We start from the raw sequence: 27,730 nt of genomic DNA on the forward strand, positions 1-27,730 counted from the left end.
TGTGTCATTTTTGAGAGGCCATCCATGAGATAGTAGCCCTGGTAGGGATCGAACCCACATAGTCATGGGTAAGAAGCAGAAACCTACACCACTAAACCACTTTCATCCTTAAAGTACCGAGAGGCAGGCATCACGCGGCAAAGGGATCGAGCTAAATGGACCATGGAATGAACCCACGACTACGACTTCAATAGGCTACGCCTTAACCAATAGGCTACGGGGACGGTATTAATGCATGTACTCAATTGCAGATTCATGGGGGGGGGGGGGGTCAGTCGTCCGTTTATACATTCTTAGTCAATATCGGGGAAAATACAATATTAAGATAAAAATGCCCTATTTCGGACTATAAATTAGAGGAGTACACCTACCCCGGCCCAACATTTTAAGCCATTCAATTTCTGTTCTGAATGAGGGGCGGATGTGGAAAGATTAAGCCAATGAGTTTCTGTAATCAGAATTGTTGTTTCATAATGTTATAGTTCCTTTAAACAGTTTAAACGTTTTAGGACATCGAAATAAACAGACGCATGTTCAGTTTAAACATACTCTGTATACAACGTTCTCGTACTCCAGTGCGATGATGCTATGCATTATATTTATCATCCGACCTCTGATGAACAGGAATGACGACGTTTAAAAGCTATTATTTATACAATTATGATCATCTGACTGACTATCTGCCAAAACTTTTCTGTTTAAAGAGACTCTCTCATGTTTTAACACCAGACATATTTTTTTCTCGTAATGCATCTGAACACTTATATTTATTTTACTCCTTGGTACTGAATTTGCAGAAATAATAGTAACCAGGTTGATTTTCTTTTATACTTCAATTGCATTTTTAAAAAAAGATGGGAGCAAGCCCATGCCGGTGCAGATAACACATACTCGAAGATTATGTCAATCAATTGATTGTGCAACAGCCTTTTGTTGAATCGTGTTTGTAACGCATTTCAAAATTTTGGACTTCAAAGACTATATATTTTAGCACATATCAACATTTAGGGTTCCAGCCATCAATAGCTTAGCTTTAACACTTAGTTTGATTCACAATACTTTATTTCGTAATAACAAGCTATAAAATCCAAGTAAAAGATGCATTTTCAAAACCCTGTACGCTTCACTTAAATTCACTCAAATACTTAAGTGAGAAAGATTTAAAAAAGTATGTCATAAACATATCCCTTTAGCGGCTGAGGAAGCCGGTCCAAACCATTCACATACTAAAAAACTGAGTTTCTTAATATATAAATCTCTAATAAATTTGCCAAATAAAATTCAACATGGGTGAACAATTATAAAAAAAAATAACGTATTTTATGTATTGCAGCATATTTATAAAAAGATAAAGTCAATTGAATCAAATGAATATTTTCAATGTACTTTCTTTCCCGCTGTAAGTGGACTTTTCATCTTACTCCAACAAGTGAGGAGTATGGTTGATTCTCTTCGTGACTGAAATCAACATTTTTAAACACTTGGTGTATTTCAAATCTAGTCCATATAAACATCCCCTTTAGATTCTTTGACGATTGCATTTTCCATGGGAGATCACTGCGTAGGATAATCATACAAGTGTTGTTTAGCCACACTGTGGTTTCAATAATGTCAGGGGCGTAGCTACCCCTCTATTCATGTGGATTCATAAATGTGCTGGGGGGTTCGGGGGCATGCCCCCCTCAGAAAATTTTGAAAACCATGGTGCAATCTAGTGCATTCTGGAAAATAACCAGTTTTTGGATCATGTAGTCAAGTTCGCATACTGCTACTTCAGTGTTTTTTTTTTCAGAACCATGTTTTTTTCAGCCGCGTATTCACGTATAGGTGGCTACACGCCTGTATGTTGTGCATATGAATGTATAATTTGGTTTATATGATGCATCCTTAATGTAACACCTCCTTGCTGCTACACCAATAGAAACTTCATTGAATATTAGCAGTAAAAGAACTAGCACTGACGTTCCCAATTTTCGTCTGGGTCATTTAAATAATAGAAAACAAATTACAAGATAAACAAATTTGTTTTGACTTCTTTAATGAATTATATAAACACATTGTACAAACATATCATGACACTTTTAAACAAAAAGTATGGCTGTCAATTAAACAGTATGCTAGCTTTAAAGATTGAGGCAAACCATTGGAATTATTTTACAGCGGTCTTAAAAAGGTGTATTTAACTTTAAAGCTGCAATCTCACTAATTGATCGTTTTGACTACCGGCACTCTTTTATTGTTGGTCTATAAATAGACCATTTTTTGCATAGACCCAATTTTAAGTGATATAAGACTTCTGAAATAAGATCAGATTGCATTTTGTCATATTTATGGCTAAAATGATGTTTTATGGGTATAGTAGCATTACGAACAATTTAATGTAAATGAACTTTTCGGCAGTCTTACCAAACATTTTTGATTGGTTCTATTGTGAATTATCTAATATGACTGAATTAAAGGAATGATAACCAAATCAGCTTTTGAGACAAAAATTTTAAAGTGTCTAAAATGACAATCTGTGAAAGTGCAGCTTTAAGTTTTGATCATTTACACATTGTTAAATTATAAATAACTGTTTAAAAGGTCTCATGTACAAAATAAGATAATAATTTTCATACAAATATCTAAAATTGATTAAAATAATAAAGTACCATTAACATATTTCTTAATAGTGCTGTTTCTCAACTGACAAAACCATTCAAAGCCATCATTTCAACTATGAAGTTATTTTTAACTTTCAACTTTTTTATAGCATATATGCAACAAAATATACCAAAAATACAAGCCATGAACAATATGATTGTTCAACTTGCATTGTCCTTGACCTTTTAAAATGACCATTTTCCTGTTCTGTCTATTTGTAAGTTGTGCCCTGGGGAATGAAGTATGACTGTATGAATCACAAAAAGCAATAAAAACACTAAAAAAAATCCCCCATTACCCCTGTAATTTCTAATACAGCAGTAAAATCAAGCAATGTTCAAGATTGATTGTGCTGCCAAATCAAAAACATGTTTGCCAAAACATTTAGAGCTGCATTCTCACAGATATACCGTTTTAACAACTTTTGTTTTGTCTTGGAATGAGCAAATTTTTGCGTAAATATCAGCAAACCAATGGTAAAAGAATGCTGACAAAACATCAAATCCCAGATTTCATATTTCCTTCGAAGATTAATGTTACTAACGGATTAAGAAAAGTGCATAAAACATCAATGTTTTAACTTAAATATTAATAAAAAAGTCTGCAATTGAATTTTTTGTCAGTAGTCTTATATTACTGGTTTCCATGCATTTTTCGCAAAGACTGGATGGTACCAATCCAAAACAAACAAGAGGCCCAAAAGGGCCTATGCTCTACTGGCTGGGTTTGTGTGGTCAACATCACTGTTTTCGAAAAGAACCAACCCCTTATGGGTATCTGAATACTCAAAACTGAAGACTGTATCATATTCGCAAGCATTTATTACAAAATAGCATTTTTTATACTATCAAGGCCCATCATCTAATAATTTCAAGGCCAATAATCCAGGAAACATGGGCAGATCAGGTTTTTGAAAGGAACTGAGCTCTAATGGATATACTGCACAAGTTTCATCAAGATACAATCAAAATTGAAGACTGTATCGTGTTACCGAGCAATTGTTTACTGACACACTATTTTTTTTTATTATCAAGGCCCATAATCTTGGCATGCATGGGCGGATCTGGCTGGTTTTCGAAAGGAACCGAGCTCATATGGATATGTAGATACTGTACAAGTTTCATTGAGATACAATCAAAAAGGCTGTATCATGTTAACGAGCAATTGCCTACTGACACACTGATTTTTGTATACTATCAAGGCCCATAAACTAGGCATACATGGGCGGATCTGGCTGGTTTTCGAAAGGAACTGTAGGCTGTATCATGTAAACGAGGATTGTTTACAGACGCACATACTACGTACACATTACCATCGCATAAGCTCTTCTGGCCTTTGGCCAGTAGAGCTAAAAATGAAAACAGTTGTCAAAACATCCAAAGTGTGAGAGTGCATCTTTAACATTTGAAAGTAACTCTGTTTGCCTCATGCCCCTAAACAAGGTTTAATCATATTATATGAGCAGTGGGCTTGTCCCTGTATTTTTTATTGTATGATTGCAGTAATGGATACTGGTCTCATTACCTTCGGACAATTTTTCATCAATTTTAAGGAAACAGAAAACACATATTAAGCTCATATAACGCTGTACAAATTTAATCTATTTCATTACGTTGAGAAATAGTCCCTAAAAATATTAATTGTGGAAACATATTTTATCTAAATACATACAGGAAATGGTGACATCATTTACCAATTTAGTATGAAAAATGCAGTTTCCTGATATTTGAATAGTGGTTCTTTATTTAAGCATCTCAATTCATTCAACATACACATAGTATGTATCAAGTTTCAAAGGAAACCAAATCATTGTAACAATTGTTTTCAAAGCAAATATTCACACTCTTGACAAACTTCTCTTCCTAGTTTCAACCTTGAGACTTTTTGATGAGTCTGCACCTTCCCTCCTCTTATACAGTGGCTTCAAGCAATAAAGCTAAAAGCTCAAGTTGCGCAGCTGGTGAACAAGACTGCTGTGTTGATAGTTAGTTGACAAACTGCACACTTGATGCCATAAATCATGTCCATCAACCTCTAGAATAAAGAAATGACGCAGCACAGAATTGATTTCAATTGGACCTCTCTGTACTTTCATCCCCTAAGGCCTTGTTGTAGTCAAAGACTATGTCTTAGTGTGCAGTGCGTGATCTTGAGAAGCCTAAATCTGCTCGTCTGAGGAAGTAAGTCTGGCAGAGTGTGAAACTCCTGTCTACTCATATGCTATACGCCTGTGATCTATGTCTTCTTGTTTGTGCCCAACCATCACCTGAAGAGAATTTAGAGGAAGTTAGTGCTTGATTACAAGTTAATGTGACAAAACAAGGTCTTTTATTTATGCCACCAAGATCTAGTACTCCAAGTGTCATATCTTGTATGTTAACTCAAAGCAATTGAGCATAAACTGTTTGGTAATTTATTTTAAGTCACTGCTTCCACTTATACTATCAGTAATATTGAACATGAACCGACTGACCCAAATATTATTCTAAATATTTTTATGTGCAGAAACCATAATCCTATTAATCCAAAAGTAATCCAATTGTATGTCTTCACAAAACATTTTACAACAATATTTGTCAATTTAACTCAAATATTGATTATTGTTTTTTTGTCAGACAAACACAGAGATGGCCCTATATATATTGCTCACCTGATTTGAGAAAGGATTCTAAATTAGTTATTGTTTGAACACTTACTGGACACTTTCGGTCTGACTTTATAATGCAGCTGGTGAAAATATTAAATGTCCCTTTATAATGGGCTTACAAAAACATTAAAAAAAATGTATTTGTTTAAAAATTACAAAGGGCCATAATTCTTACAAAATAAGTTTGTGAGCAGAATAAAAAGGCTTTGCCTAAAATACAACCTCAGAACTATATTTACAAGTAAAACAAAAAAATCTACAACTTGAAATATGTTTGCTATATCTGGTTTTGAGAGAGAATGATCAGAAGAAAACATCACACATTCACAATCATATTAAAAAATAATTTAGTTTTTTTTTTAATAAATTCTATTTCAAAAACACTGCAAAAGACAAGACACTTACATTCAATTTCTTGATTTAATACATTGATGATTATCAATTCTCATGAAGCGAGATGGGTCTTACACTCTAATCAGTGCAACTTGCATGTTCTTAGTTGCTCAGTTATTACCTTTTTTAAATTTCTCCTCTTGATCTGAGCCACGCCAAAATGATGGGAGATGCTTTTGTTGTCTTTTCCATCAGAAAGTATAGCACCTCTGTGTTTCTGTTTATCTCCTGAAACAGTAATAGTTTTTTAATAATAATAACAATAATAATAATTAGTGACTTTTATTGGAATTATTTTCACCGCTTGTGCCTTGCACATTGGGGAACAAAATTGACTCTCGGAAAAATACAAATTGGACAGGCCAACATCGATAATATATTGGTAAAATATACATATTTTATTTATAACAGTATGCAGTTGTTGTTTTCTCAAATCCTACATAATTATATTATCAATGATATTTCATAATACAATATAATTTATATAAAAATTGAAATAACACAGCATAGTTGTTGACAGAACATGAACAAATAAATGTGTAAGACTAATACTTTATGGGGTGTAAATAACTCAGGGCTATATTTCACTTTAGGGACATTTGAACACTTTTGGTGAAGATCCACTACCACACCCACTAATCCCCCCCTTCTGAAACCATATTTTTTATGGATCAACATATGGTAAAGGAATTTGACAGATGGTAACCTTAGGAACATTTCTGTGACATTATTTTGAAAACAGGCCAGCAGGATCTGAGGAGAAGATTTTTCCATTTAGACATATAGCGAAAAGTAGCTCCGCACCCTACAGCAAGTTTTTTTATGAATCAATATCCGGTGAAGAAAATTCATACAGGGTATTGAAACATTTTTTTTGCTTCATATGAAGATAACTTAACTAGCTGTTCATCATATTAAATAAAAATTAGCACAGTCTATGCCGCACACACAGAGCCCCGCATTTCATCTTTTACCAAAGTTTGATTGAGAGTTTAGTTTCTTGGCACACTATGACAAGTCTTTACAGGTATATTAAAGCTGCACTCTCACAGATTGATCGTTTTGAAAAAGTTTTTTTTTATCTTGGAATGAGCCACTTTATGCGAAAATGAATGGAAACCAGTGATATAAGAGTGCTGACAAAAAATCAGATCACCGATTTTAATTTAAAAAATGGATACTTGTGCATTTTTCTTAAACTGTTAGTAATGCTTTATGCCATTAAAATTAGTTTAGTCAGATCTTATGTCAGCAGTCTTATATCACTTATAGCAGATATTTTGGCAAAAATTGGCTCATTCAAAGACAAAAAATAAAAGATTTGTCAAAATGGTAAATCCGTGAGAGTGCAGCTTTAAAGTGTTTGAGAAAAGTAATCATCTTATCAACACCGGTAAGAAAACAAATACAGGGCTCTTTGCAGCTGTATAGTCTGTCCTTTAGTTAATTCAAAATGGTGAAGAAAAATAAAAGTTGTCTTCTGTTTTAACTTTTAAGTCATTCAAAGGAATATTGCCTACTGTTGCAGCATTTGTGACTGCACATATCATGTGATATACACACACTGATATATAACAAAACCAAGTTCATTTGTCTCAGTATTTGCCAATTTTGGGCTTTCACTTCTTGAACATGTTTTGAGTTTTAGTGATCTGAATAGGCTAATGTTTTTTTATGACAATGATGCAGGTGATCTAAAACATATTTTTTCATCAAAAGATCCAGGAATGAACAAATATTTTTTGTGTGAAAAAACAACAGTTCAATTCATTTTTTTATGTAATTTAGTTAAAAACAAAACTTATTTAAAGTAACTATATATATCTCTATATAATTCTATTATTTATTCCACAGAATATATTCCAACAGCAAATTTTAATGATATGCTTTTTTCAACCATTCCAATTTATTTTGTCAATAAGATCATTTAAACTATTAGCAGGCAAATTGACTATATTTAATAAATATCAGTAGGAAAATGACCAACTAAGATCTTAATTATACACAGTAAAGACAGTTACCATGACAATACTTGGTGCTTTTAGATGAAGGCAAAGATAACAGTCAGAGAGTTGCTACTGAAAAATTTCTTATCAAAATTTGATCAGGGTCAGTAGCCTTCAATGATATATTGTCATGGACCTATAAACTATGGTTTATAGGTCTGTGATTTATGTATATTGAATTAAAAATAAATAAAAATGTACATTAATTTTACTATATTCTTCTTTATATCTTAAATTCTGAACAATACAATTTTATTGTTTTATATGTCACTGAATGCATGACTTGTGTTCTTTTTTAGTTGCTAAACTTTTAATACTAACATGCCACACATATATATTAATGTTTTATGCAGTTTTCTTAAATCGTTAGTAAGGCTTAAGCCATTAATTATTAATTTCTGACCGAAATATGCCAATCTTTGATGTTAGCTTTTGTCAGCAATCTTCAATCATTGATTTGCAGATCTATATTTACCAAAAATTTGCTTTTTCCAAGACAAAAATAAAAAAAACAGTTGTAATATTGGTAAATCTGTGAGAGTGCAGCTTTAATTTATTACAATTTGGCGATTAATTCACGTTTACATATCATATATGTGTTTCAAGAAATGGAACTTGATTGGATATTTTAAATATCAAAATATATATTTGATAATCCTATTTGAGTGTCAACAATTATTAAAGTGTGTCAACGTTAATATACCATCCTCCACAGCTCCAACCCTGAAGAACACTCGCACAATATTGTCCCCCACCGCCACTAAGGAAAGTCCCAATAAAATTTAAAACATATTGACCTTAAAACTACTTGTGAATAATAATTTATAATTAATATACTGTCATTTAAACCTTAAAGTTGTTGAAATTATAATAGCTGCATTTTCCACATACTGATAAGTCATTTAAATAGCATAATTCTAGGCACCACCATACTTGTAAGTTTTCTTTTTATAAGTCTAAATTTAAGTTACTATGAAATGGCCTTATTTATTGCTTTTCCTATGTATTGAATGACTTCGTTCTTTGAAAAAAGGCCTTTTAATTGTTTTTATGATCCTTGTGGGAAACAGTGACACCATTCTGTGTATATCATAAACTTGTCAGACACTTTTAAATGTCCCCACAGTAGGACTGCAGAAAAAACCTTGACACTACCTAGTACAGAAAAGATGCTACACTAAATATTAAAAGTTGTAAATTTCTGGTTCTCAAGCTCTTCAAATTTGTTTAAATTATTACATATAGCTCGATATTTTTAGAATCATTCAATTTTTAAATTATTATCAAAGTGAAGAGTTTGATAAAGATTTAATTTAATACTTTCAATCAATAGCCTTTTTGATACTATAAAATCTATTACTTTAATTATTTTTCCTCCAGAAACCATTCCCTTATATAATATAAGAAATTGTTCAATGAGGGTATGATTAAGTAAAATCTCCTATTATAAAGAGTACCATATATATTCATAAAAGAAACACAACTTTCACTGCACTACAATTAAAAAGACAAAGCATTTGCATTTGCAAAGTAGAACATTAGGTCTCTGACTAACTGATACATTCACTTAATCATATGACTGAAAATTTTCATTCTAAAATTTCTTTTTCTCAAGTTCTTCAACTTTCTTTAAAAATTCTAAAATGGAAAATATGACATATATATATCTGTACTTCAAGAATGAAAAAATAAATAAATAAAATCTTTTTCAGGTAAAGAGTATGATTTAGATTTGAATTTTAACAACTTTTTTTATGTAAAATGTATTATTTTTCATTGCCTTCATTCTTAAAGCAAGCCCCTTAAATTTCCATTTCCAAAATCTCCAATTATAAAGAATTCCATATTCATTACAGAAACACTGTCTGTTTCACTATTAACTAGTCTAATAAATAAGCAAAGCAATTATTTAAACATAAAATGATATGATGATGTAATAAGAAATGCTAACAGCAATACGGGATTTTATTTACATTTAGAAATGGGATCAAAGATGACACTTGACATTCTAAATGAACGAGAATGCTTAGAAAATATACAGAAATATGGAAGAGTTTTGTTTCTTAATGACACAAATTCAAAGTAATGTTCCTTTCTTGATTGGGTGGGACTAATTTAGCTCCGCCTAAAAATTGTTTTGTCATCAGATTAGGTATAACACACAATGTGATTGGATCAAAATCCTGATATATAATAAACTCTGAATGGAGGCATCCAATCAACATCTAGTAATATTTCCATTTGTTTCCAATTGATTGCACCATCAGTGATTTACACAGTCAGTGATTTATGGCCTTTTAACTTGTAATGGTCAAGTGGCAAGTGCATATATGACTTATGTTAAATCATGTTTTAAGAGCTAATTAGAATTTTAAAGTCTAAGCTATGTGACAGAAAATTAATACCAAAATCTTTTTTTGAATTGTAGTAACTGATTCTTTTGTATTTGATGAGGTCAGACATTTTAAGATATATATAATATTCAGTGGATATGTGTTGATCAAGCATTTAATAACATGCCACAAAGCAGAATATTTATGAGGTCATTTTTTTTTTACTTCAGACCCTGGGGCAAGTTTGGAGAGTTGCACAGAATGCTTAAAGAACTAAAGTGTTGGGAATCAGTTCCTGTTTGCAGTGTGTGTAAACCACGTGATAAATTGCGTCATAAATGCTACGTCAGAAGGCAATATTTTGATTTAAAACAAGAGGGCCAAATGGCCCTGAATTGCTCACCTGTCATATATTGCACAGATTTTTTAAGTTTTCACTATAACACATATAGAGAAAACCCATCAGCCCCAGGGTGTGGCCAATTTTGACCCCAGGGCCATAATTTGAACAAACTTTGTAGAGGTCCACTAGACGATGAATCATGCCAAATATCTAAGCTCTAAGCCACGTAAGTTCAGAGGAGATGATTTTTGAAGTTTTCACTATAAACATATAGAGAAAACCCATGACCCCCCAGGGGGCGGGGCCAATTTTGATCTCAGGGCCATAATTTGAACAATCTTTGTAGAGGTCCACTAGACGATGAATCATTCCAAATATCTAAGCTCTAGTCCAAGTAAGTTCAGAGGAAAAGATTTTTGAAGTTTTAACTATAAACATATAGAGAATACCCTAACCCCCCGGGGCGTGGCCAATTTTGACCCCAAGGCCATAATTTGAACAATCTTTGTAGAGGTCCACTAGACGATGAATCATGCCAAATATCTAAGCTCTAAGCAACGTAAGTTCAGAGGAGATTTTTGATTTTTTTACTATAACCATATAGAGAAAACCCATGACCCCCCAGGGGGCGGGGCCAATTTTGATCTCAGGGCCATAATTTGAACAATCTTTGTAGAGGTCCACTAGACGATGAATCATGCCAAATATCTAAGCTCTAGTCCAAGTAAGTTAAGAAGGAAAGATTTTTGAAGTTTTAACTATAAACATATCGAGTATACCCATGACCCCCCGGGGCGGGGCCAATTTTGACCCCTAGGCCATAATTTGAACAGTCTTTGTATAGGTCCAGTAGACGATGAATCATGCCAAATATCTAAGCTCTAGTCCAAGTAAGTTCAAAGGAGAAGATTTTTGAAGTTTTCACTATAAACATATAGAGAAAACCCATGACCCCCCGGCCAGGGCCATAATTTGAACAAACTTTGTAGAGGTCAACTAGACGATGAATCATGCCAAATATCTAAGCTCTAAGCAACGTAAGTTCAGAGGAGATTTTTGATTTTTTTTACTATAAACATATAGAGAAAACCCATGACCCCCCGGGGGCGGGGCCAATTTTGACCCCAAGGCCATAATTTGAACAGTCATGGTAGAGGTCCACTAGACGATGAATCATGCCAAATATCTAAGCTCTAGTCCAAGTAAGTTCAAAAGAGAAGATTTTTGAAGTTTTCACTATAAACATATAGAGAAAACCCATGACCCCCCGGGGCGTGGCCAATTTTGACCCCAAGGCCATAATTTGAACAATTTTTGTAAAGGTCCACTAGACGATGAATCATGCCAAATATCTAAGCTCTAGTCCAAGTAAGTTCAGAGGAGAAGATTTTTGAAGTTTTAACTATAAACATATATAAAAAATACCCATGACCCCCCCGGGGTGGGGCCAATTTTGACCCCAGGGCCATAATTTGAACAAACTTTGTAGAGGTCCACTAGACGATGAATCATGCCAAATATCTAATCTCTAGACCAAGTAAGTTCAGAGGAGAAGATTTCTTAAGTTTTCACTATAAACATATAGAGAAAACCCATGACCCCCCGGGGCGTGGCCAATTTTGACCCAAGGGCCATAATTTGAACAATCTTGGTAGAGGACTATTTGGTGATCCTAACTACCAAATATCAACGGCCTAAGCTTTGTGGTTTGGGAGAAGAAGATATTTAAAGTTTTTCCTTTTGGTTGCCATGGCAACCAGAGTTCTGCATGGAATTGAATTCTTTGAACAACTTTGATAGAAGACCACCCAAGGGACATCCCTATGAAGTTTTATTAATATTGGCCAAGCGGTTAAGGAGGAGATGTCTTTTAAGTAAATTGTTGACGGACGACGCACGATGCATGCCGGACAAAAGGCGATCACTAAAGCTCACCTTGTCACAAAGTGACAGGTGAGCTAAAAAGACTTTAAACAAAGATAACTTTACTATTTCTTCACCATTTTAAATGAAAGAAAGCGCAGTCTAGGCCACCTACGGAGCCTTGCTTTCGGCCATTTACCAGAGTTTGATTGCGAGTTTAATTGCTTTAAACACTTCGACAAACCTTTTCACAATACGGCCGTCGGACGGAGCACTGTCAAAACATGATTTTGAAAACGGGTGAAGCGTTTGATGAAACTAATGACTTTATCAAATGTCGGTAATAAAACAAATGCGGGGCTCTTTAAGCGGCATAGACTGCCCTTTATTTCATTTATAATGGTGGTGTAAAAGAAAAGGTATCTTTAATTTAAGTGTTCATTTTAAGCAAAATGTTGCCTTCCGACGTAGCATATATGACGTAATTTATCACGTGGTATACACACACTGGTTTGACTATTGGTAATCAGTTCCACTCACGTTGCTGTTTATTAATAGAAGAAATATTTTTTGACAATACCTGGTACCGTACTTGTAATTTTATTCTTGTACAAAAACTCATCATCCTTTACTCTACTTATGTTAGGTAAAGGATTGAAAATATCTAGTTAGTGTACTTTATGGAATTATTTTTACCACCTGTACAATACAATTTGGGAAAAAAAGTTGACATTGGGAAAAATACAAAATCAGGCTTAAATATCTAATTTAGATTTTAATGGCAAAATATATCATCGAAATTGGAGTTCGGGATGAACAAGCCTGAATTATTACTCTATTGCTTGGCATATTTTTTTTTTTCAAGCTCTGCTATATTAAATTCAGAATTAGAACAAGCCCCGATGACATAATTTTCACCAGTGCATGATTGTGGGCTTGTGCTAAAATATTCTATATACTACATGTTTTTAAAGATTTTTATGCATATATTATTTTGTTAATTTATAGTAAGTCTTTTCAAGATTTTTTATTCATTAATGTTATGAAATCTCCACTTATCAAATTTGGAAAACATAAAATATGGTGAAAAATGGACAAGTTTTCACTAGGGAAGAAGGCAGTAAGGCAGTAAATTTCACCAAAAAACCCCACTATTAATGTTGTTGTTGCTTTAGCCATATTGTTAATGATTACAACTGAACAAAATTGACAAGATGAAAGAAGAAAAACTGATTTCAGGAACATACCAGTTATTTTTTCATTATAATTGATCATCAGAACATCACTAATTAGTATAGTCTATCTATATCATTATTAAAAAAAAGAACATGGAAATTATATTGATATAGTATATGAAAAATATTACTTGAAACTTAATGAAATCTCAAAACGCTGAAGTATAAGCAATAGTGTTGTGCCGATGATCAGTTATAATCGACAATTGATCGGAAAGGCCTTCATCAGCGACAATCGATAGTGAAATTTGAACAATCGATTATAGAAACAAGAGACGTAACCACTACCGACTACCAGTTAAAAGATTGTCTTGAAAATATATTTTGTTTCTGGTCAATACATGTTAATGTTGAAATGTTCATGTGGTACTATATTGTGTTATCTTATTACAAATTTTCTTTGTAATTTAACTGCAAAAGGATTGGTTCTCAACATCACACTTTTGTGGTTTTAAAATGTTACCAGTATTGTTTACTTCTTAAATCATGTAATAATTTAGTTTTCTCAGTTTTCTGAAAGAAAATGTTCTTGTAAAACACAGAATATTCAACTGTTTGTTTTACTTGTTACTGACTGATTATCAAAACGAAATTGATATTTTTCTTTGTGTTTACTTTACACATGTATTCAATACCGTGCACAAAATTTAGAGCCTGCAGTCTCATGATCTGTAATAGTAACTTGTAAACACTAAAGTATAGTTGCGTTCTGAATAAATAATGTAATTTATACAAATAAATGTACAAATAATATTGTAAGGGAACATTTTTTCTTAAACTGGTTCATGTAGTTTATCTATATGCCTTATATATGATGACCTAAGATAGTTAAATAATGATTAAAATGATTAATAATCGACCATTGATTGTTTTCATAAACCGATTATCTATAGTAATATTTCAGTACGATTCCCAACACTAATAAGCAATAAAAACAGTCAATTGTATATATATAATATATATCAACATCTACAGATACTTAGCCATAAGTTTTCAATTTTGGATAAAATTAACAAAATTAGAATTGCATACCTTCTTGTGTACATCTGTTTAATAAAATGAATAATTTTCCTTTATCATTAAGTAAAACAGTTTTTAAAATAACAATTGAAGGATTAAAATTTTGAGCTACTAATTGCATTACCATAGATCTACTCAAATTTTGACACTTTTTAAAGAATAACCAATAATAATTTCCAAATCTTCAAATGTAAAAGATCTACAGCATTCTTCCAAAATGGAAATATTTCATACTTGACTGAGTTCTTATTGAAAAATTGTCCTGAGGTAAAATGGTATTATTAAAACATGTGCTAACAATATTCCCAAATAATTTGGTACAGTATGACAAACAAATAAGCACATGATTGTGAAGAATCACTGTTTCTATGTACAATTGACTGGTGCAATAGTTAGCAATAGACTTGGCGTCAATTGAATTTAGTTTGAAGGATAAACAATAACACTTTTTTAACACTTTTTTACCTCTTTTTTTTCAAAAAAATGATTGCAGTCAATTGTAACCATGAACTCCCCAGGTCCAGGGAATAGTGGGATTTTCGGTTCAGCCAACCCCGGCTTTATAAAGCAACAATAATTAGCAATCAGGGATACTTTTTTATTATTTTGACATTTGTTATTAAAGTTAACCTGGGAGGAAAAGTGCGCCCGGTGTGGGGCTCGAACCCACGACCGCCGGAACTCTAGCATGGCGCTCTAACCAACTGGGCTACCCGGGTGGGCGGCTGGTTCTAACCGACACTAACTACATTATGTATCCCTGTCTCGAGTCTGCCATAGTCTAAAAATCTTCAAAAGACTGAAGGCCATTTAGGTGGACTAACCCCCGCTTAAATTCCTTCCCTGCAGGAATGAACTGATGGTAAAATGTCCTCGCACCAAAGGGAACCTAGGTTACGCCCATTCCCGAGGAATGCGGGGAAAAAGCAGACAAAGCTTTGCGGAGTAATGTCACTATGTGGGGGGGGGGGGGGGGCATACCTGTGCGTGATCAAAAATAACAAACAATTCTTATCATTTAAACCTAGTCATTCTAAACTGCCGTCCAGGCTTTTTTTTTTTTAATGATGGTTAGCCTGGACGTCATTCATAATAAAATTCGTAAACATGTTCAAAATGCCGATCAGAATTTGGTCGCAAATTTATTGAAATTATTCCAATTTAGTCTATTAAAACAAAAAAAGAACACTTTACCTGTTAAAACTAATCCTTTTTACATCAATTGCACTATATATTATAAAATAATCACGTTCCGAATAGTTAAAACAACATACATTTTCAAACACCATCAAAATTCACCAAACACCATTGTTTTTGTTAACGAATGTAGCCGAGAATATCCAAATGCATTTTCTTTTCTCTGCTTAAGGTTACACATGACTATTAGTTACTTTAGTACAGCTTAGTACGAGCTGTAGTGTCATTGGCAGTAGTTTTGTTAAGGCAACATATTGTAAACCTGTAAATTATTCAAAATAAATTAAGAATGAAGTGTTTACAAACATTTATTACTTTTGTTAGCATATTGGAACAAGGACATTTAGTTTTTGCAAAATGAATCAAATAGCAATATCATTAAGTTTGTGGAATGTTATCATGCAAAGTATGGGAAGAATTTTCATTTGCATGCATGGCATTTTTTTGAGTTCGTATCATTATTTTCTATTCTTGTAATTTACCCCTCATTTGCGCTCACTTGGATGTCTTTGAACTTTTGTATGCTTAATATTCCTTTGTTTGGTTTCTTTAAAGCATCCAGATTCTGACACACAACAAAAAAACTTTACTACTTGTCACAAACTTGTGGTAAGAGCAACCTCAGGTACCAACTGGTGATTGTACGAGCTCTCTTCTCCCTACCTTTTTCCTACCAGTAGGCGAGTAAGTTTTCTGGTGTTCCCCCAGTGAACGACCATTTGTATGTATGTTGACAAAAACCTGCCATGACGGTTTGAAATTCTGCAATTATTTGGAGGCTTTTGATTGCCATCTTTTGACATAAACAAGAGGCACATCAGTGCCTGTGCTCCACTGGCCAAAAGGTTCAAGCAAAGACCACCTAACGAACATTTTCGTCAAGTTTCATAGAAATACAATCATCAATTTTTGAGGGGAAGTTATTTAAAAAAATTTTTTACTTTAATAGCTCTGGCTGCCATGTTGTGCAGTGGACCGAAATGATTTGGGCAATTTGACTAAAGGAGCACCAAACAAACATTTCTGTCAAGTTTTATCGAAAAAAGGTCATCGGTTTCGACGACAAGTCGTATAAAGTTTTTTTTATTTTTTAGCTCTGGCAGCCATGGTGTGCAGTGGACTGGAACCATTTAACAAATTTTGGTTAATGACTACCCAAGTAACATTTCTGTCAAGTTTCATTGCAATACGATCATCGGTTTCTGAGGAGAAGTCGTTTAAAGGTTTTTCTATTTTTACCTCTGGGGGCCATCTTGTGCAGTGGACCGAAACCATTGAAGCAAATTTGATAAAGGCCCATCCAAGGAACATTTCTGTTAAGTTTCATCAAAATCTGATCATCGGTTTCTGAGAAGATGTTCTTTAAAGGTTTTTCTATTTTTTTGCCCTGGCAGCCATGTTGTGCAGCGGACCGGAACCATTTGAGCAATTTTGGTTAAGGACCACCCAAGGAACAATTCTGTCAAGTTTCATCAAAATCTGCCTATCCGTTTCAGAGGAGATGTCGTTTAAAGATTTTGCTATTTTTAGCTGTGGCGGCCATATTGTGCAATGGACCAGAACCATTTGAGCAATTTTAATAAAGGACCACCCAAGGAACATTACTGTCAAGTTTCATCAAAATCTGCCGAACCGTTTCAGAGGAGATGTCGTTTAAAGATTTTGCTATTTTTAGCTCTGGCGGCCATATTGTGCAATGGACCGGAACCATTTGAGCAATTTTGGTAAAGGACCACCAAAGGAACATTCCTGTGAAGTTTTGTCAAAATCCGCTTATCAGTTTCAGAGGAGATGTTGTTTAAAGTAAAAGTTTACGCACGCACGCACGCACGCACGCACTCACGACGGACAATCTGTGACGACATAAGCTCCATGGCCTTCAGCCAGTGGAGCTAAAAACATTTCTACATTTTTTTCCCCTTTCCCACACGCACCTAGCCTCCCGTCTAAAAACGACCATACATTATAAATACTATATGTGTGCTTTTACTTTGTATGACAGAAATTAGAATACTGGGTAAAATTACCGGTTTGCCTTTATAAGCTTTGTTAAATTTTATAGCGTCTCTTTGAACCGCTGGCACGTTCATGTCACAAACTGGGCATATGACCTTCTATAAGATGACATTTTAAATGTAAAGTCGGCGAAGATTGCACAAGTGTCCCATAACAACCCGAGGCATATTCTATAAGAGCATGAAGGCCAATTCTCACACAGAGTCCCGGTTTTGTCATATTTTAACCCCTTAAACACATAAGCGTTACTTCTGTTTACCAATATAGTTCTTTAAAAAAACACACAACAATTCTAACTCTAGTTGTTTTCCTATAAGCTTTAAGCTTGACGATAAAAAGCACTCTAATCGGGAAAAAAGCAAACAACAATGTTCTGTAATTATGTTTTTCTATCAATTCCTGAAGATTCCCTTTAGTTGAGTTTTGTATAGGTTTTCTGATGTGAGGAATAAGGTATTTGTTAATATAAATATCATCATGAAACATCTGTTCTAGCGAAACTATATATATATACACATAATAAATTGATAAGTCAGCAAAATCTCTGATAAATGTAAACTTGGATTGTCGTGTTGAAGTCAAATTTTGATTAATAGGTTACACAATAAAACATTTTGATTCACTTAGTGTAACAATGCCGTTGATATACATGTTTTTTTTTAATATTTAGTCTTATTTTAAATACATGTGTATAATAGTATGCATTGTCCACATTGCCCATAGAATAGTTTGTAAATACATTTTGAATCCTGTATGTGACGATAAATGTTTTTCAAATTCATTAAGTACAAAAGTGTGGTAACTGATAATGATAGTGTTAGGGGAAGGTAATCCATACTAAAAATACTACTTCAGATTGATACCTTAAAGTATAGTTGTGTGTAACCTTTTTTTCTTTTTGGCAGTAAGAAAGCTCCTGTCAACTGAAATCAGGTATTTAAATTACTTTTTTGAAGAAATAGCTTGTGAATTTGCAAAATGGATATGGTTATTGATAAGAATTAATGTATTTATTGGCAGTCTAAAGCAACAGAATACAAATGAAGACCATTTCATTTCATAGACAGTTTTTACATGTTTACGAATTTTGTTATGAATGACGTTCCAGGCTAACCATCATTAAAAAAATGCCTGGACGGCATTTTAGAATGACTACATTTAAACCATCACGAAAACAAATGGCATTTAGACTTACCATACAGTTGTCTTCAATAAGCCCATAGCCCAGAAGTTTATGATTGTCCATTTCAATCCATTTTTTACACGAATGTTCGTCTGAGGTCACCGGAGTAGGTCCTACTTGATTTGATGCTAAACCGGTTTAAGAAAATGTTCGTCTCCTACGCAGTAACCTCCCCTATTGTACAGTAGCAAATATAAAATCCATCACAAAATCTTCGCCTAACTCTCATAAATGTGATTTAAAAATATGTTAATATTTAATCAACGTGTTTAACGATATTCATCTTTGAAACATTATTACAGTATCTTTATCCTCCATTCACAAACACGTGGACATGATATTGATAAGCAAAGTACATGCGTATATTTGATAAACGAACAAAAACATGCAAACAGGTAGCAGGATGAAACAATATGAACAATATCATTCCTAATGCTTAGAACGTATACTTGATCAAAGATAATGTCATTCAAGACATGAGTTTTTAAACTATCATGAATTGCGTGAAGGGCTATACACTTTTGCAAAAAAAATACCCCTTGCAATAGTATTTGGATATATTTACTTCTTATTTATCAATGTAAAGCTATCATTCAGTTATGGCAGGTGTTCAATGTAACTGAGCACAATTTAAGAGTGTAAACGAATTTCGTCACTGCTTTTAGCTACAGCTCCTAAACCCTGACAATAAGTGAACCGAGATAATGGCTCCTTTTCAAAGAATCATTTGAAATGGATGAATTCTGAAACAAAGAATGATTGTTGAGCTTATTTTTTTACGAAGTATTAAGTCAATACACAATGTTATAGAACATTTATAAATAATATCACTGACTTATAAATAATTGTTTAACCTATACTGGTAATAGGTTCGTGATAGTGCTATCATACATATATGTACCCATTCGGAACTCCTCGGCCATTTTTTCAAAAACAACCTCGGATGTATGCCGGTACATCTGTTGAAGTAGTCCGTATTTTTTTGAATAAAATCATTAATTAAATGTAGTGTTTAAGAGTTGTATTCATTGCTCTCAGTTTAAATTGATTGCCAGTGAAGTGTATTATTGCAAACATAATTACGATTCCCAAGAGTTAAGTCATAAATTTTAACTACTAAATAAGATTACTACGCGATCTATTTGCAGCGGACTTAAACGTACCACTTTTTAAGTGTGTAAACCGTCCATATATACATCCGAGGTTGTTTTTGAAAAAATGGCCGAGGAGTTCCGAATGATATGTACCCATTTCATATGACAAGAAAAATAACATACCGTGAGTGATGGAAACGAAATAATAAAAAGAAGCCACTTTTGCATAGGATAAAAGATACACATCGAAAGTTTTTTTTCTTTAAATTGGAGTGATCAAATTAAGTTTGTCACTAAGTCAACATAGTTTAATGTACCTACTGACAATATAAGATGGTGTTCTCTAACCTATTCGATTAACTGAAAGACACAAATTGAACCCACCAGGAAATGAAAATTAGTAAGTTATTCTTTTTAAAAGTATTTAATATTTTCGAGCATCTAGGACCAGAAGGCTTCAGAAAAGGATAAATAATTCGCAAATCTGACGCAGTTGTATTTAAGATCACTGTTTTAGATTGCACACAACGTCACAAGTGAAAACACCGATGTAATACTCGAAATCAGGTAACATCTTGCAATGTTATTTTCTTGAATAATCTACAATATTAAATTAATGAGCAATAATATCATGACATGTATATATCACAACTTTATTTCTCCCCAGCAGATGTTATACGGTGAAAGTCTCCAACTGGTGATTCCTCCAACTTCTGTGATCACCAACTTCTGTGAACTCCAATTGGTGGCTTTTATCTATAGTTCTAAATTGACTGTGGAATTCTCCAATTGGAATTTTCCCCAATTGGAGAGCCGTTTTTACAAAATCATAATTTTTGATCATTTATTAGATTTTAATTATGTTTATGAATCTAGTACTACAGACATACATAGAAATGTAATTTTCTGTTCCAAATTGTAATATTTGATTTTTTTCAAATTGCTGATTTTTTCCCCCGTTTCGGCTCATATGGAAAATTCTCCAATTGGAGTTTGCCAAAACCCCCGCGGGGGACCTAAAATCCAATTGGTGGCCAACGGGAGAAATCAATTTTGGAATTAAAATTTTCATATTTCTTAAAACTTTTTTTTTTATTTTACTTAAAATATTTCTTATTTAATGGGCAAACGTTCTATGTGTCGCTTTTGAAGTTGATATCTAAGATAATAAAAAAAACTAAGTTTGCAAGTAAACCGGATTTGCAAACTTATACCGGATGCTGTTAATAAGCTACTTATTAAATATTTAATATTTTAAACACCAAACAGGGTTGAATCTTATCACCAGTGCTATAATACACAATAGTATTCTTCCAATCACTGAACAATGTCTAAATGGTGTTTATATAATTAAATGTTAACAGCAGTTCTATATTGATCTTTAGTATTAACTTTTATTTAAATTATCACATGAAAGGTAATACTGACTAGATACTGTTCACAATCATAACACTGTTCACAATCTTAACACAAATTAGCTCAATTGATTTGGTCCCAAAATGACGTTCAAATACCATTTCAGACCAAACCATGAGTCTGAATGCTATTATAGTGCTCCGGTGGTTGTGGGTTCGAATCCCAAACCAGGGCACACTTTTCCCAGGTTTATATACAGAAAACAAAAGGAAAAACTTTTTTGAACGTGCTATATGCAGAGTATTTTCGTTTTGCACAAACACGGGCACCACAACAAATAAAACATTAAGTCAGAGTAAAAAAACTGCAAGATTACATACTATTTAGGAGGTACCCAGTCGTGGACATCATTATTTCAAATGCATTAACAGTCTTTGTAGGTGGCACGTTTTCTTCCCCTGTTTTGACACAACCTCTATGACAATGAATTTGACCCTGAATTGTATCAACAGGGAGTCCGGCATATCATTTGGTATGACGATCTTCCTTTATGTTTACTTGCATTGCCAACCGTTCGATATCCACATATATTCTTAACGAGTGTATTAGAGGGAATGCATGTATTAACAATATCGGAGACAGTATCATTTTTATTTATTTTAACAAAGGAATTTACTGTTTTGCTGTCCGAGAAATAGCTTAATTGTAACCAATTAGCCATGTTTCTTCGACCGTCGTTGTCCAATCAAATGTCTGAATACAAAAATCAGCGCTAATGATTGGATGACTTATAGACGAATGGCTAAACAAACGATGAAAAGTTTATGTAGAAGGAGTTTCCCGACGTTTTATTGTAATCGACGGGCAAAATTCGGAGCGGAGGGGATAAAAAAAATTGGGATTTCCAATCCCCACCCCCCCCCTCCCCCCCCCCCCAAATCACGTTTTTTGAGCGGCGGGTTTGTTAAACAACGAACAATAAAAGACCGTGGCCTAGTGACATTTTAAATAATTGGATGTTTGCACTCTCTTAGGTAAACTTCTATGCATTCGTCTATTTCCTTATGCATGAATATAGTCTCCACATCCTTACTTTGGTTGCAGGCGGCATGATGAATGCTACAGTTTGGCTTTTATGTAGTGTTGGTGTTTTGTACTTAGGGTAAGCTATTTTGAAGATGTGCTTGCAATATTGCAGTTAAAGAAGATAACTGTTTGTTTCAGAGTAAGATCGGAATAAATGTCACCGAGTGAGAACCAAAATATATATTTTACGAGTGGCGTAGCCACGAGTTTAATATTAACTTTCGATGTTCACGAGGTAAATATTAGTATCTTCCATGGCCAAGAGTGTAAGATAGGTTTTCCCAACCCGATCGTGTGGTATTTAGCTGATACGATGTTTACCGAGGTCAATCTTAATCGAGCGGCTATGGTAGATGCTTTTTCTCCCAGATCAGTTAAGAAAAGAAAGTTAAAATGTATGTTTTCGCTGGAACTCTTCTGTGCGTAGTGAATATACTTTGCATATAGATATGTGATATCTGTGGTTGTTATGGATATGCGCGCAGTGATTTCGATTATGTAAATTGTCAAATCGGTATTTAAACAGTTCTGAGGGGTGTACTAGTGCAGCATTATTTTTTGAATGCCGCATGGAACTTTTAATGATGCCATTTGAAGCGAGAAATAATTAATTTGGATTTGAAATATTGGCACAAGACAAGGTTTCCATGATGCAACAATCGACGGTCTTCAACAAGGGAGGAAATTGTGTCAAGACAATACGAAAGGTGTTCCATACGGGTACCGTGCGCAAGATAAGAATTTCCAGCATGGCCTTATTTTTTGATCTTCTTAACTGAGGTGTGAGAAAGATATGCTTATCTCACACTGAAACAAACATGTTCTTTTTCTTTTTTATATGCCTAAATTTGATTTAAAAGTCATTAAATTATATTTTAACAAAAAATGCACCAATTTGTATGCGCACGTTACGTTATTTTGGAAATGACGTCGTTGAGATAGCATATCAGACCTGTACGCGCTGAAGTTAGATTTTGAACCGTATGCGGGCTTCAGTTTTAAAACAGTGAACAGTATGAACTTAATATTTTCACTGTTTGAAATTTTATTTCACTGACATATATAAACCTCCGGAAAGCATATGATACAACAGAGATTGCACACTTTTATACATTTTTATATCCTATATACTTGATTCATTCTGAAACGTTAATCAGATTAACATGTAAAATAACTTTAGAATAACTAAAGATTAGAAGATATTATGGTCAATATAAGGGTTTAATTGTTTTTGAATGTTGCATGTATTGGATATTAAGTATTTAAATTGTATTGTTCGTTGATGTGCCAAATAATATAACCTTAAAATAAATAGCTTAACTATTTATTGATTAATATGCAACCTTAGCATGCCTTAAATCAAGATCATTGTCTCCATTGGGCTTGTGTTGTATTGTTGGCGATTGCCGATTGGTTAACATGGTGATTTTTTTTTTGCTGAAAATTGCCGTTTTTTTACATGTTGAAATTTGTGGCTGAATGTTCCGGTTTTGATCTCGCTCCGTTCGTTGTTACTAATGAGAACTGGCTATCAGCAAAGCATAAAGTATGGTTCTTAATCACACGACAAATATTTATATATCATAGAATGTACTAAAAGCTTTGCATTTAAATAATACCTTTGAATTTGTTTTTAAGTGAATATGGCAATCTTTACATTATATTCATATGATTAGATAATAGTTTGAATTAGGTTCGACCGATTAAACGGCGGTATATTTGATAATACATTGCTTTTTATTTTCATATTGATACTAAATGTATATTGTTGCCATAAGTGTTTCAATTTTACGTTTAAGATTTCAAATGTGTGATCTTTGCCCGCGTTTTTGTGACATATTTTTTATAAAATGTATTCTGTTAGAGTCGGGTCGTTCTATTTGCAGATTGGGTGAAAAAGGATTATTGTAAGGATTCCTTTAATTAAATGAAGTATTTTTTGACAATTCTTGAATGAAATAATGCACTATTGGTGTAAATATATTAAGTAAAACAATTTGGGAATGATGTAATTATCAGGATATCGGTTCATACCCCGATAATGACATCAATCCCGCAATTCAATCCTAATATAAAGTACACGGACTTATTTGTGAGAGGATCATTGGTTTAAAGAAAAGTGATGTATCATTGACATTTTAATATACAAATATATACATCCATTTTGTCAAACTATTTATTACTTATAAACTGATAGCTCCAGTAGATGAAACAAATGTGGTCGTATAAGAAGTTGCTTGGCGTGCATATGCTGTATGATTGTGTAATTGAGATTAATTAGCGTATTAGACCTGTATTAATTGTTTGTGTTAACAACCACGATTATAGTTGAGATTGTGACAGTGTTGTATTGCTGACGATTTTCATGTGTTTAAAACGTTGGACTTTGTGGCAGAAAGTACCAGGTTTAATCCCGCTCGGCTCATTGTTGATGATGAGTACTGGTTATCACCATACAGTGAAGAACAATTCTAAATCACACCTGTATTGCATACTTTGAAATGTGTTCATACAATTGTGGTTTTCCTTTTTAAGTTTACGTATGAGATTTTTCTCGTAAATTATATTCGTTTACATGACCACAAACAAATCCGAAGAAAGCTGTGTAAATAAACATAAAAAGTAGAAATGAACTATAAGTCAGTCACGTATTTTATGTATGACCAAATATGACGCGTCATTTGGTCGTATTTGGGTTATGATTTCAGTATATGAAGTACATCGTATACGGAAGATTTATTCTGACCCACGTTCTTTTACTCGGACATATAGCCAGATACACTTTTCCAAATCAGGTTGTTTTACCTTTAAAGTAATAAAAAAGTAAATATGGCAATCTCCAAAATATGTCTGGATTATATATACATAAAATAAATAGTTGAAATGTTATGTAAATTTTATCAGAAATCCATTTTAATAGTTTGCATTATTGTCTTGCAGTGGATGTGAAGGCGGTTATTGTCCTCAGTACTATTCATGTTCTTACACATGTTACCGCACATCTACCTACTACACAAAATGTGGCTGGTTGTGGCTGTCCAGATGTGCAAATACAGGTAAACAGTTCTGGGGTTTTGAAAGTTGAGTGGCGATGTCGATTGTACTTAATTTCAAATGTTGCTTTTTAATGATTTTACAAAGCTTATCATAAATGGCGCATTAACATTCTGGGTGTATTATATCCGCCGAACCAAAGTTTCGGGAGGGACATATTGATTTGGAGTTGTCCGTCCGTATGTCCTTCCGTCTGTCTGTCCGTTCGTCTGGAACCATATCTTATTAAGGGTTGGTCAGATCATGTTCAATTTTGGTCAGAATGTTCCCCTTTATTAAATCTCAACAGCTTGTAAAACTTGGTTACATGTTGTCAAAAGCTAGGTACTATGTCTAATCTTAGACAAATCATTGGGAACATACTAGAGGCTGGGTCAAAGAAGATCAGAAAGTATGTAAAATCTTTTAATTATCATGTCCGGGCCTAAATTAATACTGATTGGTCAGATTTTGTACAAACTGAGGTCGGAATATTCCCCTTGGAGTATTCTTGGAAGACTTTAAAAGTGGGTCACATAGGGTCACATTAAATTTGAAAACTACTCAATAACTGCGAAAGATACATATTTTGTAGGCGATATGATACATCAATAAGTAGGATGCAATGGGTTGTACAAAATGCTATCAAATTGTTGACGATTTTCTTTTTTTTTCTGGCAATGATATCATATGGTTTTCCTTAAGGATTGCTGATTGCACCTGTCAAATAATTTTTTTTTAAACTATATATAACGTTTTGGTTCAATAAAAAATGGAAACATGGACGCACCCGAAAGCCTAAAACGATGAATGTACTCATTGTCGACACTGAACTTTTGAAGACGATAATATTACATTTATTCAGAACGACTTTTGAATAGTCTGCTATATTTGGGCGTTAAATGTTTGTCAGTGGCTTCGTGCTACGTCTTTAGCCTTGTATCTATAAACAATATTATAGTTTAGCTGAATGACTTGTTCTTCTATTTCTATTGCTATTTAATATTCCAAGTGATTTTAACATTGTGTCATTAACATAGATTCCAAAGTACACATTGACGTCATTTTAAATTTTAATTGTGTTTGGCGTCAACGTCGTTTTATGTTGTTTATTATGCGCTGATAAAGGCCAGCATGGCCGAAACGTTGGCAGGATAGTAAAGTTTACTACATGTGTTTTTCTAGTTTCGACTTCATTCATCACATTATTTTTATATTGATATCCACGTTCTTCAATCGCAATAAAACAAGTGAAACGAAATGAATTAGCCAAGTAGCATACGATTTGTAACATAGATCCTGTTTATTGGTAAACAATTCAAGGCTGAACGATAAACAAGTGACATAACATATCAAATGCAAAGTGGATACCTCCCCAATAGCCAATATACATGCTGTAATTTCTGTTTTTGTATTTTGACGTTGAGCCTCTCGTTTGAGGTCTTGTTTTCTTGGTAAAGGTATACACTACACATGTGGCTTCTTTACTTGCATCGATAGGTTATATTTTTTTTAATATGTCGATGACAGATCAAGACCGTCTACCTGCTACAAGCAGTGCAGTCGAAGCGTATGTTGTACCGGATATCAGGGGCCGAGTTGCAGCCAACGTATGTAACTCCTCTTTAACATGGAATGTTTTTTGGGGGCTTCAATTTATGAATTTTATGAATATAATCATTTAAAGTATGTTGTTGGATAACCGCATTAGGCCACATTGCTTCCATTCATATTGAGTGAACTGTCTGACTAAACTTTAAATATAATTTTCTGTCATATTCACGATTAGGCATACGCTGTTGTGATACAATAATAAAGGATAAGTTTGCCACGTTTTCGTAGTCACGGCGTAGTCGCTTAGGTCAATAAAGTATCAATGACATATTTCATAACACATTTATATTTCTCGATGTAGTTCTAACATAATTTACTATTCAGTTACGTTCATTGCAAACATTGTAATTGCTATTTGCATAAATGACCGTTAGAAACCCTGGTTTAAATCAACTAGAATGCATTAATTTAGCTCTATTTATCAAGCACAAACTTATTCAACTTCTTTCCAGCAATTTGTTTCGGATCTACCAGTTGCCCAAACGGCGGAACGTGCAGAGCTCCAAACGCGTGTATTTGTCGTACGGGTTATTCTGGCACAAATTGTTCAGGTACTTTGTTTTTACTTTCTCAAGTCTGTAAAGCTTACACATATCGACACTTTAAACTAGCATCAAGTAAATTCGACGCACCAATAACTCAGGTTTATTGCAACGATGCAATGACAA

The 27,730-nt window shown here is 33.6% G+C and overlaps 1 long non-coding RNA gene across 2 annotated transcripts; it reads right to left on the minus strand.

The window, feature by feature from the left end:
- Positions 1–4,285: 4,285 nt before the first annotated feature.
- LOC128210270 (uncharacterized) lies at positions 4,286–19,396 on the minus strand. Of its 2 annotated transcripts, none has more exons than XR_008257133.1 (3): positions 18,892–19,396; positions 5,805–5,911; positions 4,286–4,909 (listed from the first exon to the last, which is right to left on the minus strand). It is a non-coding gene; the product is annotated as an uncharacterized LOC128210270 (long non-coding RNA). The 2 variants fall into 2 exon arrangements; XR_008257134.1 differs by lacking the exon at positions 18,892–19,396 and adding an exon at positions 15,114–15,165.
- Between the last annotated feature and the right edge of the window lie 8,334 nt (positions 19,397–27,730).

This window comes from Mya arenaria, chromosome 12, assembly GCF_026914265.1.
Source record: "Mya arenaria isolate MELC-2E11 chromosome 12, ASM2691426v1".
Classification (NCBI taxonomy): domain Eukaryota; kingdom Metazoa; phylum Mollusca; class Bivalvia; order Myida; family Myidae; genus Mya; species Mya arenaria.